The sequence below is a fragment of the Macrobrachium nipponense genome, chromosome 11 (assembly GCF_015104395.2).
Source record: "Macrobrachium nipponense isolate FS-2020 chromosome 11, ASM1510439v2, whole genome shotgun sequence".
In the NCBI taxonomy this organism is placed as follows: Eukaryota; Metazoa; Arthropoda; class Malacostraca; order Decapoda; family Palaemonidae; genus Macrobrachium; species Macrobrachium nipponense.
In genome coordinates, this window is record NC_061087.1 from 39,048,039 (window position 1) to 39,065,022 (window position 16,984).

At 34.8% G+C, this 16,984-nt stretch overlaps 1 long non-coding RNA gene across 2 annotated transcripts in view; it reads right to left on the reverse strand.

The window, feature by feature from the left end:
- LOC135205433 (uncharacterized) overlaps window positions 1-2,247 on the reverse strand; it is a 110,685-nt gene extending 108,438 nt beyond the window's left edge. The window contains exon 1 of one of the 2 annotated variants that reach the window (XR_010312530.1): window positions 2,118-2,247. This is a non-coding gene — a long non-coding RNA (uncharacterized LOC135205433). Of the gene's footprint in view, window positions 1-1,677; window positions 1,729-2,117 lie in introns of those variants that run through there. The other variant, XR_010312531.1, reaches the window with a different exon arrangement.
- Between the last annotated feature and the right edge of the window lie 14,737 nt (window positions 2,248-16,984).

A 16,984-nucleotide genomic window follows, 5' to 3' on the forward strand; every position in this document is an offset into this window, starting at 1 on the left:
GCCAAGTTCCTAGACCTAGGTGTGTTAGATTTCTTTGCCTATTCTAAATACATTACACTTAGCAATCACATCTCTATATTAAAAATTTCTGGCCAGAAAGTATATGAAGTTATCTGCAAATTCTTACACTTAAAGTTACCTTATGAATGAATAAATTGTACACCAAAAGCAAGCAGAAGGACTTTTAAGAAAATAATATTTTAAACCAGTTGAAAAACGAGTGTTTTATAGGCCTTGACATTAACATTAATAGGTATTTTGATTAATAGCATCTTCTCTATATAATTAAAATCACCATCATTTATTCTTCAAAGAACAGGTAATCTCTACAAATAAATTCTTTAGTAATAAAAGGTTACATCTTAGATGGCTTAGATTATTTTTTTAGGCCTATAAATCATTTTGCAACATACAGGCAGCTTGAACACAGCCTAAAACTTCAACAATCAAAGAAAACTTGTTGTAATTTATATTCCTATTTTGAAAATGTTCTGATGTTGAGCTTATTAGGTCTACTGTTATAATGCTGCAGAGGTAGTTACGTTGACCAGCCGGAGGAGCATGTTAAGCACACTGTCATTGATGGCACCGCTAACCTATCACGCCGTGCTTTGAGGTAAGCAATGTAAAAAAAAAATTTTCAAATCACACAGATTATAAATCATACTAATGCATAAAAAGGATCTTACTTATATAACCATATGGAAACTAGTGCTAGCTGTGAATTCACAAGCTTTCAACATGTAAAGACATTAGAAATAAAAAAAAAGTTTAACACTACTTGGCAATGTTACGGTTTAGTCTGAGATTCTGGACAATACAATAATAATCATGTTGCATCAGATTTGTGTACCTGTACCAGGCCCTTGGGGATGAACGTAAAAGCACAAATAAAACATGATAAATATCATAGCATAAAAATTGGTATTTCTAAGCAACAGCTCTGCACGTACTATTAACCTTGGAAATTTATTTTTCCTGTACTTTTAGCGTTGCTGATGAAGGATTTGGTATTGTTTATTATCGGTCAATTAATATTAACCTCATATCCACCCAACGTGGCTGGGATCCCATTTGGGGAAGTGGGGTTTTGCATGGGGGAAAGCGTTGGGAGAACCAGACTGCCATATTGTTGTTATGGAATGCTTCCTTGCATGCACAAGTCATTAGGGAGTCATATGTTTAAAAGGAGATTGGCTAAGGAAACCTATTGTAAGAACTAATATTACCTTAACCTAACCTAATCTAGCAGGCTGTGTTACTTAGCCAGGGGTAGTATAGCTATCTGCCTTCTCGAAGCCCTAATGAAGGAATCTCTACTTTTTACCAAAAAGATCCCCTATAGCCTAACACCATATCCACAATGGCATCCCAGGATGGCCAGCATAAATAACGGTAAATTTTTAATAAGCTACCACAATACTATAGGAAAAATAAATTTCTAAAGTAATACCTGGTACAGAGCTCTTGCTTAGTTCTACCCCAGGCAGCAGCACCTACCCTACCTAGGTACTAGCCTAATGGTAGGTAGTACCTACCTATACTTAGCTATACCTACTACCTATGGGTATACATACCGATTACTCCATCATAGGTAGTAGGTAGTATAGGTAGCTGGACCATTTTTCTATACTGTCAAGTCCAAAACTGTCATTTAGTTAGTACTCTAGTACTTACCTAGCATTTCTTCCGTGGGTAATCTCTAACCTAGCCTAGTACCTACCTATACTCCGTTTTTTTTCATCTGTCCATCTGCCTTTGGTGTTTTTGTATGGTAACACTGCGTCCCGGGCTTTAGTTAGTTACGCAATGTGTAAGTTTTAGGTAAATAAAAGGATATCTGGGTGTACATTTGCAACTGAAAAGTGTTTTAATAATTTACTGTATGCGAATTACACCGCTAATATTCGAAATAGGATGATATTAATTATGAATGTGAGCTGAATGTAACTATCTAAAGCCCGAGACGCAGCGTTACCATACAAAAAACCACAGGCGGATGGACAGATGGAAAAAAACAGAGTATAGTTTCCCAAAGGACTAGGCCGTACTAGTCTATTGGCTAGTACTATGTACCTGGTAGCTATAGTTTCTAGTTACTTCTCTGGGCTACCTACCGACCGTAAGGGTTAATCTAAATTGTTGCTTGGTGCCTTCCAACAATTGGGATAGGGATACAAGCTAAATAGGTTATTCCTATCAAAGGAGCACTGTTGAAAAATAAAGATACGAGTATTTACATACTGTAGTGGAGTAGTAGTAGTAGTAGGCGAGAGTTGCCTCTGTAACGGCTTCCTTAAGTGTTTTAGTCCTCCATTGTGTGTAAGTTTTTTCTCTCTGTAATGCCATAGTTCTTTATATAAATTATTTTCTATTTTCAACTCCACCCCTCAGCAGATCTGCAAATAAAAGTACATTAGCTATCAATTCCTCTTTATTGTCCTGATATGAATGCTGAACAAAAACTATTAGTCTTTATTGTCATGAATGAATGGAACTTCGGAAACAAAACTATAGTTATACTTTCACTGTCATTGCTCTCCTCTGGGCCCCGGGCAGAGTAGAGTAAAAAAATTTCTAAATTTTCATTTTTTCCCCCACAGCACAAACCTTTTGCATCTTCCCCTTTTAGCCTATTTCTATCCTTTAATCCTAGTGTGCCTAGTTTAGCCCTACTGATCAGCACTGTTTTTTCAGTGTTATCAAACCAGATTTCTTCTCGTGTTTTCTTTATATTTTCTGTAGATTCTTAATCTTGTCTTGTCATTCATTTCTTTTTATCATGCTTTTCTGTCCCAGTTATTTATTATTTCTTTTAGCTGCTTACCTTAAAGGGATTCGATTCTATTTAAGTTTACGTTTAATTCTTTCATATATATTCTTCTACCTACTTACTAACTGACATGCACTGCAGTCTGCAAGTCCAAAGCAGTAGTAGCGGTAGTAGACTAGTAGTCTTTTAAAACGACTCCATTGTGCGCTCTATTTCTCATTCTTCGCATTTACTTGCGTTTGCTTAAGTTTATTATCCTTGTAATACCATATCTATATTTTTTTTTTTTTCTTCCTATTCTTAATTTCTTCTTTCTATAAATCTGCAAATGGAGGGATGTTAGCAATCAAATTCTTTATTTGATATGGTTAATTGTTGCATGAATCTTTTTCTAATGTTACTATATTCCGGGTAGTAAAGTAGGAAGTGTTCTAAGTTCGTTATTTTGTCACCACATAAACATTTTGCATGTTCCCATTTTAACCTATCGCTATTGTTTAATTCTAGTGTCCCTATCTATCCCTGCTGATTAGCATTTATTTTCTTTTCACCGCACAGTTATCGTAATTAGGTTTCTTCTGCGTTTTACTAAAAAAATGCTAGATTTGTAAGGTTGTCGTATTATTTATTTCTCCAAGCCAGTTTTTTTTAAGTCATTTATCCTTTCTTTTAAATATTTACCCTTAGTTGATTAAATTGTACTCCAGTGTATGCTTAACTTTTCTGATACTCTTTTAAATGTAGAATCCAAGGCTTTTTCTTATTTTGTATTGGTCATTTGTTTAAGTAAATGCTTCAGATAGAGTGATTTTTTCTTCATATCCCCTAAGTGGCAGGAAGAGGTCCCTACTCCTGATCTTAAAGCACAACTTGCAGTTTACCTTGGTGCCTTCAGTACCTATTGTCCTATACACTTGGTTAACTATATTTTTGCAGTTAATTTATATCTTCCTTGCAGAGTTTCATAACTTCCATGGCATGCATAAAGGATGGCATCGCTATCCCTTCTGGTATAATTTCCCTATCTTTACCTCGCTACAGCTTCACATAATCTAAAATAACCATTTTATGGCAGTCTAAAGCAAACTTGCTTTAAATCTTGGAGGTGATGTTTATGTTCGAGCAGGAGAGGCGTTTACTTTAGTGAATCAAGTACCTGGGTTAATCCAGGACAACTGATCCCGTATGAAGATCAACCATAGATGTCATGAATTATATAAGCACTGAAATGGTTTTATACTCATTTCATTTTTTTTTTCAAAACGGAGTTTTCTGTCACATTATCTCTTGAGAATCTATATCCGGGAGTAAAGGCAGAGGATCTTGCACTCCGTGTTTCACCTTTCTCGCGTCCATATGCTCTGTTTATATTGTATATATTACACACACACGCATATATATATATATATATATATATATATAATATATATATATATATATATATATATATATATATATATATATATATAAGCGAATACCACAGGAAAATGATAGGCAGAAGTCCAAGTGCTGTCGTCTTTACTAAGACGAAGGAACGAATGAAATATAGTTGGAAAGAAAGATATCAGGCAAACAAATTGATCAAGAATACCAGATGGTTAATTGTTAACAGGGTAAAAATCAGAGATAACCCAGGATTGATCAGATATCAGACGGTCACAAACCTAAACATGGATTTAACCCTAACAGAAGCTACAACGTATCCAAATAGTCCAAAATATGTAAAAACTGAATATATTAATTTTGTTGCTTATATTTATCTACAACTTTTTTCATTATGAAGGCATCAAATTTAAATAAACCAAGACTTAAAATTTAGAAACATAGCGCTTGGATTTCTGCCTGTCATTTTCCTGAGGTATTCGCTTATTTAATGAAGTCACGTGCATCTACTGTGATTTTCAATACCTATATATATATATATATATTATATAGATATATATATATATATATATATGTGTGTGTGTGTGTGTGTGTGTGTGTGTGTGTGTGTGTGTGTGTGTGTGTGTGTATGTATTTAGAAAACAGCGGGGATCGCAAAACACGTCGTTATAATGATTAATTTGACGTTTATTATCATTTTGTTGTGATTTATAATATTCTATAATGAGTAGTATGCGTTAATTTTACAGACTGATGATGTACTGAGTTTATGTACGAAACGTTTCTTAAATAAGCCATGGCTTTTATGATGTGTTTTACTGATATAATACCTCATCTAGAACCTTTATATATATATATATATATACATATATATATATATATATATATATATATATATATATATATATATATATATATATATCAGGAGACAAAGGAAGGCGACGGCCAGTAGGACACATCAGCGTGAAGGTGAACCATTGGAAATGTTGTAATTCATTTTTAATTCTTTATTTCCTACGTTTTGTAATATCATTATTACATCTTCAGGGAATCTGTTAGACAATAAATAAAATTATTTTAAAATTACTTTAAAATTACATTAAAAATTAATCTAAAATTCAACATTTATAAATTACAACACAATTAAAAATACACATACACACACAGAAACAAAACAAAAAAAAGACCAAAGACCGCTAACCAACCTTATGCAGAGAAGGCAGGAGACAGAATGACAATACATAAATAAAAGTTAGCTGGGTATTTAACTGGGGAACCAGTTGTTTAATAAATAATGATTCTAGGATAGGCAGTTCATATGCATTGCTTGTTTGGCCTATGATTCGGAAATTGCTTCTTTCTATATATATTTTACAGTTTTTTGAATGGTTTCTTATATTAGAACGTTCGGGATTGGAGAGCCTACAGCCAGTACGGATGAGAGTCGATTCTGACCCGCAGTAACCTCCTCGTGGATCCGACATATGTCCTAGAGTTACACTTAGGGCAAGTATACTTATAAACCACGTTGGAGGTCAAAAGAGGGTCCAATCGATCTTTATATCTGAAAATGGAACCGATTGTGATATTGACTCCTTTTTAGCATATGTTAATACTAAACATAGTAACATTAATTTTCACCGTGGAAAAAGAGATGAACAATCAATTACCTTTCTAGACGTTCTTGTCACTAGGGATAATGGCTCTTTTAATACACCTGTTTTTAGAAAGAAAACTTTTACTGGTTTAGGATCCAATTACTATAGTTCTTGTTTTTTATGATTTTAAAGTAAACTCTATTTTTACTCTCCTCCACAGGGTGTTCTTTATTACATCGAATTGGCAATTCTTCCACCAAGAAATTAGTTTCCTTTCTGGATATTTTACGAATAACTGCTTCACACAGACTATGTTTTATAAAAATCTCCGTTTGTTTCTTAACAAACAATTCGCTAATGTCGCCAAACCCTGTACAGTACCAAAATTAGCTTTTTATGTCAAATTCCCGTTTTTACATGATGACTCCTTTCGGAAAAAGTTTGCACAAATTGTTCATAAACATTATGGTGCCATTAATCTGAAATTAATTCCAATAAATACATAACCAACCGGTTCCTTTTTCAGATATAAAAGATCGATTGGACCCTCTTTTGACCTCCAACGTGGTCATAAGTATACTTGCCCTAGTGAACTCTGGGACATATGTCGGATCCACGAGGAGGTTACTGCGGGTCAGAATCGACTCTCATCCGTACTGGCTGTAGGCTCTCCAATCCCGAACATTCTAATATAAGAAACCATTCAAAAAACTGTAAAATAAATATGTAGAAAGAAAAGCCATTCCGAATCACAGGCCAAACAAAAGCAATGCATATGAACTGCCTATCTAGAATCATTATTTATTAAACAACTAGTTCCCCAGTTTAAATACCAGACCTTCTACACAAACTGTACCTGAGCTAACTTTTATGTATTGTCATTCTGTCTCCTGCCTTCTCTGCATAAGGTTGGTTAGGGGTCTTTGGTCTTTTTTTTTGTTTTGTTTCTGTGTGTGTGTTTTTTTTAATTGTGGTGTAATTTATAAATGTTGAATTTTAGATTAATTTTCAATGTATTTTAAAGTAATTTTAAAGTACTTTATCTATTGTCTAACAGATTCCCTGAAGATGTAATAATGATATTACAAAACGTAGGAAATAAAGAATTAAAACGAATTAAGTTTCCAATGGTCCACCTTCACGCTGATATATACATACATACATATACATACATACTACATACATACATACATACATATCATACATATATATATATATATATATATATATATATATATATATATATATATATGTGTGTGTGTGTGTGTGTGTGTGTGTGTGTGTGTATATACACACACACACACACACACATACACACCACACCACACAACACATATATATTATATATATATCTATATATATATATATATACTATTATTATTATATTATTTATATATATAGATATATATATATGTGTGTTGTGTGTGGTGTGTGTGTGTGTGTGTGTGTGTGCGTGTGTGTATATATATATATATATATATATATATATATATATATATATATGCGTGTGTGTGTGTGTGTATGCCTACAGTTTTTATCGTTTACGTATACGGTTCTCTTTAAAGTTTGACGAAAGGGTTCGTTTCATAAGTTATCGTCAAGGCTTAACTATTTTCTTTATGTTTTATTCGGATCATAAGTCAAGTGCTGGAGGAGAGTAGTTGAACATAACAGTGTAGTGCTCTCTAAATAATGCTGACTTTCATTTAGTCGCAACACACTTCATGAGTTCAATCTGGAGTCAAATGCTTTTATTGTTGAGCAGGCTCATCTGGGTTTCATTCCATAGTTTAACTGTCTTATCTTTTTCTTTTCTTTGTTATTTCTCTTACATAGTTTATTACACTTACGTATTTCTTCTTCCGTATTGAGCATCTTCTGTTACGGAGGCCCTTAGACTTACAACGTCTGCTTTTCTAGTTATTGTTGCCACTTGACCAACAAAAATTATCATACTAATAATTAACTACAATAATTAATTACAATAATTAATTTGGAGCGAATGAGAGAACAGAAGAGTTTAAACAGATTTTCTATTTTAATGAAGGACAGGGAGATCAAAGTAAGCAGCATCGGGTCGTTTTCATGTTTACCAGAAGCGTGTTTTATCTTTCTACGTAGTTACACGGAGGCCCCATATAACTATGTTGGATGTCTTCCCTAATGTAACTTTGTCTACGAGATATGTAGAATAAATAAATAAATAAAATAAGCTTTTCGCAAACTTAGCTTTAGTTTTCGCGTTTTATTTTATTTTTTTTCATATCAGAGTATTTATTTGGAAAAGAAAAGAGACTCATAAAAAATAGGGCTCTTGGTTTTCTTGTAAAAGAAAACGGTTCAGATGTCTTTGTCTGTCCGTCTGCAATTTTTCTGTCCGCATTTTTGCTGTTCGCCCTCAAATCTTAAAAACTACTGAGGCTGGAGGGATGCAAGTTTGTATGTTGAAAGTTCACCGTCCAGTCATTAAACGTACCCAATTCAAGACCTCTAATCTCAGCAGTTTTGATTTTATTTAAGTTTAAAGTTAGCCATAATCGTACTTCTGGCATCCCTATAGGTACCAAGAACAGACCACCACCGGACCGTGGCTGACTTTCATGGGCAGCATGTAAGAGTTTCATGGGCCGTGGCTGAAAGTTTCATGCATCATTATGTGCTGTAAGAGAACTTGGTTGCGCCGAAGAAACGTAGGCACATTTTTTTCTTGTTTATAAATGTTTGCGCCATGACGTTCTTACGCCGTGTGGCTGAATAGTTGTTTGCCAAAGGGAACTCTGGCAAATGCCTTCCCTGCTCGAACATGAATACCACCTCCAAGATTTAAAGCAAGGTTGCTCTAGACTGCCATAAATGGTTCTTTTAGATGACGTAAGGCTGAAAAGAAGAGATAGAGAACGGCCGTGAGACCCAAGAAAGGAAAAAAATTGTCACCGTAATATAAGCATTGGAATGTAAATTTAGAAGTGAGGAAAATAATATTTTTAAGTCTCATATGTGATTCCACTGATGATATGTGGATTTTTTTTCTATAATCCGCCCTAAGTTCAAATCGTGAAGAAAAATCCTAGTGCTTTTTTTGAGGAGTACTAAGATTTCTAACATATTAAAACTAGCCAGTGTTTTTGGTACAATTTACATCGAATGCCAATTTACATATTTTGCAACAAGTGAACATAAGAAATGCGATGCCAGAAACCCCTGAAGATGTGTGAACTTGTCAGTGGGCACGGGGAAGACTTAAAACCTGAACATGATTATCATTAATATAAATTACCATTCAGTAGATATAACCTATTCATATGGAACAAGCCCACAGGGACCATTAGCTCGAAATTCAATCTTCCCAAGAATTTGGTGTTCATTAGGAAGAAGTAAGAGGAAGTAAAGGGAAATACTGAGAAGAAAAGATATAACACTTAAAAAGCGAAAAAACGATAAATAGATAAACAGACAAAAATGTATTAAAATGCAAGAAGAATAGTTTTGGTTTATTTGTTTTTATGGTGTTTTTACGTTGCATGGAACCAGTGGTTATTCGGCAATAGGACCAACGGCTTTACGTGACTTCCGAACCACGTCGAGAGTGAACTTCTATCACCAGAAATACACATCTCTCACTCCTCAATGGAATGGCCGAGGATCGAACCCGCGACCACCGAGGTGAGAAGCAAACACCAAACCAACTACGCCACTGAGGCGCTAATATCGGGGCAGTTATGCATTGAATTTGCGCTTGAACTTCGAAAATTTCAACTGCAGGACGCCCTCTTGGGGGAGGCTGCCGTTCCACAGTCCAGCGGTGTGAGGAACAAATATAAGCTTACTCATGAAAGCTCAGCAAAGATGCGGGTGATTTTTATCGCTCTTGAATGGAGGGAGGTGTCATGGTATAGTTAAAGTAGGCGTCTTAGGAGTCACACTGTTAAGGATGAATAAAACATTCCAAGATTGAGAATATTTGCTTGTTTGGATACAGAAAGCTAAAGTTAAACTGTAATCTGGCTAGATAGTACGAGCGAGATAATAATGGCCACTTTCATTTTCTTTTGAGCATTTTGTCTGGTGAGGGGTCACTATTCAAGCTAAGCTGGACTTTAGGGAGAAAGCAAGTAAAGATGCTGGAGCTTTTCTCGGGTAAAATTGAAACACAGCTGAGGTAGCGTTATAAGGAACCTCAGGAATGATTAATTATGGGAAATCCTTTCATATGACCTTGAGGCAATCTGAGATATAACATTTTGACATACACCTTTTTTTTATCAGTGAGCGCCATTTGCAAGTCGCACTGGTACTTTTAAATTTCTTTTTATAATTGCCTTCACAAGTAAAATGATCTCTTTTAGAAGCTTACTCAGGCATACGTATATATATATATATATATATATATATATATATATATATATATTATATATATATATATCCAATGTAGCACGATGGACACACGTGCCTGGGAATATCCTTAAATCCACGATAGAAAGGTGAGTGATGAACTGAGGACTTGGAACAAGTACTTGCGTAGTATATTCTACATTTTAATGTTATAGTAGAAGATAATGACAGACCTTTATATACAAAAACAGAAAGGAGGTAGGGGTTACAGTTTGTTATTCTTGTCTCTTTAAAGAACACGCCACCCAAATTAATTGTAACCTCCGCCCTCCTTCTTGTTTTTATATATAAAGTTTTGTCAACTTGTATTATATTCAGTGTGAAGTTGAAAATGTAGAGTATACTACGGAGGCACTTGTTCTAAGGCCCCAGTTTTTTTTTTTCCCTCATCTTCCTACCGTGGATTTACTTATATATATATATATATATATATATATATATATATATATATATATATACGTATTCATATATATGTATAAATATATATATAGTATATATATATATATATATATATATATATATCGTATATACTATATTTGTTTGTTTGTGTGTGCGTGTGTGTAGTTAGATAGATTATTAATAATGATTCGTGAGTCAACCAGCTTCCCAGCCTACCAATTTCTTTATCCTCTGCTTCTCTACCATGGCCGTGAAAATGTTTTACTTTACATAAAAAAAAAACTCAAGAAAGTCAATGCGAATTTTTTATAATTTTGCATGTGTATTTTGTTTTTCATAATAATTACATATAAATACATAAAACTTAGCATGAACGTTATTATTTACGAACTGTGTAATATCAGAGGGAATAAATAAAAGCAGAACAATTGCTGCCATGCTTCGCCTGGGGAAACTGGCTATACGGCAACTGACCAACGACTGAAGAATACGCTTGGATCATCAAAATACCAAAGGAAATGGCTACTTTATTATTTGACATAGCGCCTGCACACGACTGGATGCGTTGGATGGACTGATATTTAAACAGTTGTAAGTTTCAGTCAGAGTGAACAAAGGGAAATAAAGTTCTCGTTTCTTATTAGAGATAAAATCAACTATCTTAGATAACTAAGATATAGGCCTAGGCGCTTAACAAAGAGTGAATTCCTGATGGCAGATTGAAAAACTACTTTCAGAAGTTCACTGCAAATTTATATGGAACAGTCACTGTTCCTGAAGATCTCCATAGTTTCAAAATATTTCGATTAAAAAGACTTTCCCCGAAGTGTTCATACTTTCGTATGATCAATACTCCCTTGCTAGCGAAATGTGCTGTGACGCATCTCACAAAAATCGAGGACAGTATTTTTCTCTCAATTTGATTCCTGAAATTAAGGTCTTCGTGCAGCCTACCATATAAGTACATCGCAATAAAACCAAATTATTCCAGTATTTGAAGGTATTTTCCTGGTTTGATGTATTTTCTTCTAATCTACACAAAAGTGTCCACACGTAACTACTGAATTTGATTAAAGCCCAGGTCACTCAAAAGTCATTGCTATGTCAGTGAACTTTACTGTAGCAAGGTGACTGTACTTTTTTTGTTTATATAAATTGTTTACTCATTTTTTCTTTCTTTTAAGGAGTCGTAACTTTTTGGGTGAAATGTTAAATTTCTTTCATAAATCTTGGCGACTTGTAATTTCTGAGCAGAGTCAAGACGTCAGACATAGGTCATAAAAAATTAATTGGTCATCTCATAAACCTGTATAGACTATAATTAAGGGGCTTAGCATCGTTGGATGAAATATTACTATAAAAAGTTGGCCATTCGTGACCATCGCAAATGATGATTTCAATCCGTCATGAAATAGAAGATGTAACAGCTATTCAGACGTTGTATGAAAATTGTGCCGTAAGTTTTATATATACTGCATATATGTTATATATCTTAGATATATATAGTACTATATATATATATATACATATATATATATATATATATATATATATATGTGTGTGTGTGTGTGTGTGTGTGTGTGTGTGTGTGTGTGTGTGTGTGTGTATGTGTGTGTGTGTGCTTGCATAGAATAACTAATATGCACTTGATTCAATTGACAGTTTAAGCTAAAGGAAATCACGGGCAAAAAAGTTATGAAATCACAACAGGGCCAGTGAAGCCCAGCCACAAGAGAGAGATATGGAGGTCAGGGAATACAAAGGACGAGGTAGGGGGTGGGGCTTTAATCTGCAACCTGATAAATTATGATGAAAGCGAAACGTAGAAGTATAGGAGTCTTTCCTCAATCAGTATAGAGAGCGAAAGCCCTTGTAATAAGCACAACGCTAACCATACCTGAAGGGATAGACACTGGCACTTCTTCGAGCGATACAACTTGAAGATTTAGAGCAAATGTATCCACTCAGAAGCGCGTAATCATCATAAACGCAACTCTTCTTTGTGGGTAACATTTTTTTTTCTTTTGTACTTTTGTCGTCGATAATAATACGGGCGAACTCATTCAGATTGTTGCTGATGCTGAGACTAGAGAAATATTCACCAAAAACCTGGGCAGGATCAGTGTTGGGTGGTACTGGAATCAGGCGCTCTTGCATAATTTTCCCATCATCAGCGGTGGTTCGTCCAAACCGAAGCCTATTCAATATGCGTATTTCAATGTCACTTGCCTTCTATACTGATTGAGGAAAGACTCCTACTTCTACCTTTCGCTTTCATCATAATTTATCAGGTTGCGGAGTAGAGCCCTACGATCTAGCCTTGTCTTTGTATCCCCTGACCTCCACACCTGTTTCTTGTGGCTGGGCTTTTCTACCGCCTTTGTGATTTCATAACTTTTTTTCTTTGTAGTAACAAAGGAATGGGGGTTATAATTCGCCAAAGTTTTCTTAGACCTATGTGGCTTCTCCACGATTATGGTCAGCTCAGTTCTTTTGCTGCATAATTATACAATTTATTCACACACTTACATACATACATATACATACACACACACACACACACACACACACACACATATATATATATATATATATATATATATATATATATATATATATATATATGTGTATAGTGTGTGTGTGTGTGTGTGTGTGTGTGTGAATAAATTGTATAATTATGCAGCAAAAGAGCTGAGCTGACCATAATCGTGGAGAAGCCACATAGGTCTAAGAAAACTTTGGCGAATTATAACCCCATTCCTTTTTTCCTTACTATATATATATATATATATATATATATATATATATATATATATATGTGTGTGTGTGTGTGTGTGTGTGTGTGTGTGTGTGTGTGTGAATAAATTGTATAATTATGCAGCAAAAGAGCTGAGCTGACCATAATCGTGGAGAAGCCACATAGGTCTAAAGAAAACTTTGGCGAATTATAACCCCCATTCCTTTTTTATCTATATATATATATATATTATATATATATATATATATATATATATGTGTGTGTGTGTGTGTGTGTGTGTGTGTGTGTGTGTGTGTGTGTGTGTGTGTGTGTGTAAATTGTATAATTATGCAGCAAAGAGCTGAGCTGACCATAATCGTGGAGAAGCCACATAGGTCTAAGAAAACTTTGGCGAATTATAACCTCCATTCCTTTGGACCCTGACTAATCTTTTTTTTTTTTTTTTTTTTTTTTTTTTTTTTTTTTTTTTTTTTTTTTTTTTTTTTTTTTTTTTTTTTTTTTTAATTTTTTTTTTTTTTTTTTTTTTTTTTTTCAAACTGGAAATCACGGGAAGGGCGGGGGTCGGGGCGGAGGGGGTTGCGGGAAGAAAGCTTGTCTCCATTAGGCAGACTGACTTTAAATACCTCTCGCCTCGATAATGTTTTACTTTTGAAAAGTCAGTCTGAGCCCATGGAGACAAGCTTCTTCCCGCCAACCCCTCCGCCCCGATCCCCGCCCTTCCCGTGATTTCCAGTTTGAAAAAAATAAAAAAATAGATTTGTCAGGGTCCAAAGAAACTTCCTTTATACTCCTACCCCTTCACCCTAAATTTACCTCTATGATCTGCTGGGCGAAGATCTTCTATTTCAGTAAAGCCTTGTCTCTGGGGTGCACAAACACAGGTCTAACGGCCTCCACATTACCAGTGAACTCTCACCTGACATGCCCAAGGTACTGAAAGCAGGTAGGTTGGAGAGGTTATAAAAGGCCAGGACAGAGGTCAAAGGGCAAATCCAGTTACGGGCTGCTCCAGGAGCAAGAGCTCGTGCCAGCATAAGGCTGGCTTAATCTTTAAAAAAAAAAATATCAAAGGATAGAGACGCAGGCCGAACTCTGTAAGGGAAGCACGCCACTCTTGGCTTCTCCAAGTCCCTAAGTTTCCTTATAAACAGCCGCCTTGAGTTTACAATTAGAATTCTTATTGGTCGAGGCTTTATTGATGTGAATTTATGCAATCTCCACTCACCAATTAAGTTAAAGTCTGGCTAGAAGGTTCTTTGGTCCATTTCTTTGTTCTTATCCTCATTTGTGTTTCATTCTTTTCCATGTTCTAGACCTGTTGATTCATTGTCATTTAAGTCACCAGTGTTAATTAATCAGTAAATGTCTGATCATAAATTAACGTCACCTTTCTTAAGCCTTCGGCAATTTCCCTTTGTAAAGTTAAATGCTGTTCTAATTCATTAAGTGTTAAGTGCCCTTTCTCTACGTTTACAGAAGGGTTGTAAATACTGCTGTATCTTCCATCTGCTACCACTATGTCCACCTGCAACAATCAAACCTTCAAGAGATTTAATTACTGATAGCCCCATTGCTTTGGCACTACAGTTATTTAATTCTTGTGTCAGTTAACAGCCCTAATTCTCAATTGTATCTTTGTTTAGCACTCCAGTTATTTAATTCTTGTGTTAGTTAGCAGTATCAGTGCCAAGAGCCAGTGTGAATGGCTCTGTGTAATTTACGCCTCTGATCAAATGTAAATACATGTAATTAATTAAGACACAGAATTTCTCTACCGAGTCGTTTCTCAAATTGAAATGCCATTCTTCCCAGCTGTAACATCGTATCGTTCTAGGCGGGAGACTAAGCAGGAGTTTGCACCTGCTGTGAAGCTTTTAGGAAAAAACCGTTCATCACGCAACTAGACCGCAGTTGATGCTTGAGATTTCCATCGTTTGTTGTCACTTAGCTGATCAAGTTATAAATCCCGGTCTTCTGCAAAGTAAATCTGGAACTTCACTATATTATTGCTAATATCGTGTATTTGTTCTGGGTTTTTTCGAATCTTGCTGCGTGTTTAGTCTCATACAAATCTCTGGTAGTCATTATAACTATTGCTGTGGGCGTTTATCCAAAATCTGACGTGAGTAAACGCCCAAAATGTACAAGATTTAGGGTACGTTATGCTCAGCTCTAGGGTTTGCCTTTTCCAGGATGCGTTTGGTACGAATTTGGCTTTCCTGTTTTAACGGTAAAGCTTCGCTCATAATAAAGCTGCTCTCTTTAGCAACAGCTATGCATGAGGTTTATTTTCCGCTAAGTTTAGTTTTGCCACATTTTGTCAATTTCAATGAACTTTTTACATGTTTGTAGTTTGCTTTTTAAATTTTTGTAATTTGCTGTTTAAATTTTTATAACCAACGTTTTAATTTGCCATTGTGCTTTTAATTTTTTGTAATAAATTTCCTTTAATTCAATTTGTCTTAAATTTACTTTGCTTTTTGTAAAATTACTTTGTCATAATTTCACTGTTTTAATTTCTGTAATAAATTTACTTTAATTTGTCATAAATTTATTTCTAATATTGTTATTTAGTTTTCTTATTTGTCATAAATTTCATTTTCTTTAAACTTTGTAATAAATTTACTCGTTTTAATTGTCTAAATTTATTTATTTTTATTTTTTGATAAATTTAGTTATTTCTTAATTTGGCATAGATTAAGTTGTTCTTGAACAACATCACCTTATCCTACATAGGGACGGCGTTCCTGTAGGGGTGGAGGAGCCCCTACATTCTGGACCGACTTGGCATTATCTTGGGTGGTTTTATAGCTAACTAATCAAACTTTCTTTCAGGTGGTAAGTATAGACTTAATCTATTGCTTAGTTTTTTTTAAGTTCAGAGAGGTATTAAGTGTTTAAATGTGCTTGGCTACCTCCCACTCTGTTAAGTTAGCAGCAGCTCCCTAAGGTTTGACGAAATTAATATTTATGCCATCAAACAACAGTATTCAGCATTTAAGTAAATTTGTGTACAGGTCTGGCGTCTTGGTAAGTTTTACTTCAAAATCCAAATTTTAGTCTCCTGAAAAAGGATTAAGTTTGTGGTTAGGCTAAGTGGGGTAATTTCTTATCAATATTTATAAAGGTTTTGCCCGAATTTAAATTTTCAAGCGTAAAGTTGGGACTTCATATTTTTTCCAGAAGATCCAAACTTGGTATTTCCTTTCTCGCAACCAAAAATTTTTCGCAATCGAAAATTTCTGATTTTAGGGGTTGTAGGAAGTTCCCTAAATGTATGGGTCATTTACGATAATAGAGCTTGCTTACCCATTCGCTGATCTCTTGAAAATCCTCAAAACCCTGCAAAATTTTACCCCAACAGATTATGCAGAGTAATGTTTGGATTTGCTGTTAGATGGAATTAGTTTTGAGCTTTCAGTAACCGATAGCTAGGAACGTTCAGCTCCTGTATACAAATAGCTTGAAAGGAATTTTGTTTGGCTGAAAGATGGAGATTTCAAGGTCAGATAATTTTTGCATAGATTAACAGGAATATCTGTTTACCCTGAGCGGTGCACTGTCAAGTTTCTCAGATATGTTGGTTAGATTTGATATTATTAAGTTACACATAGCATAAGCAATGTATTCATGATGTTATCCGCTAACATTTAGTTTGTATGTTACTCTCTGAATATAGGC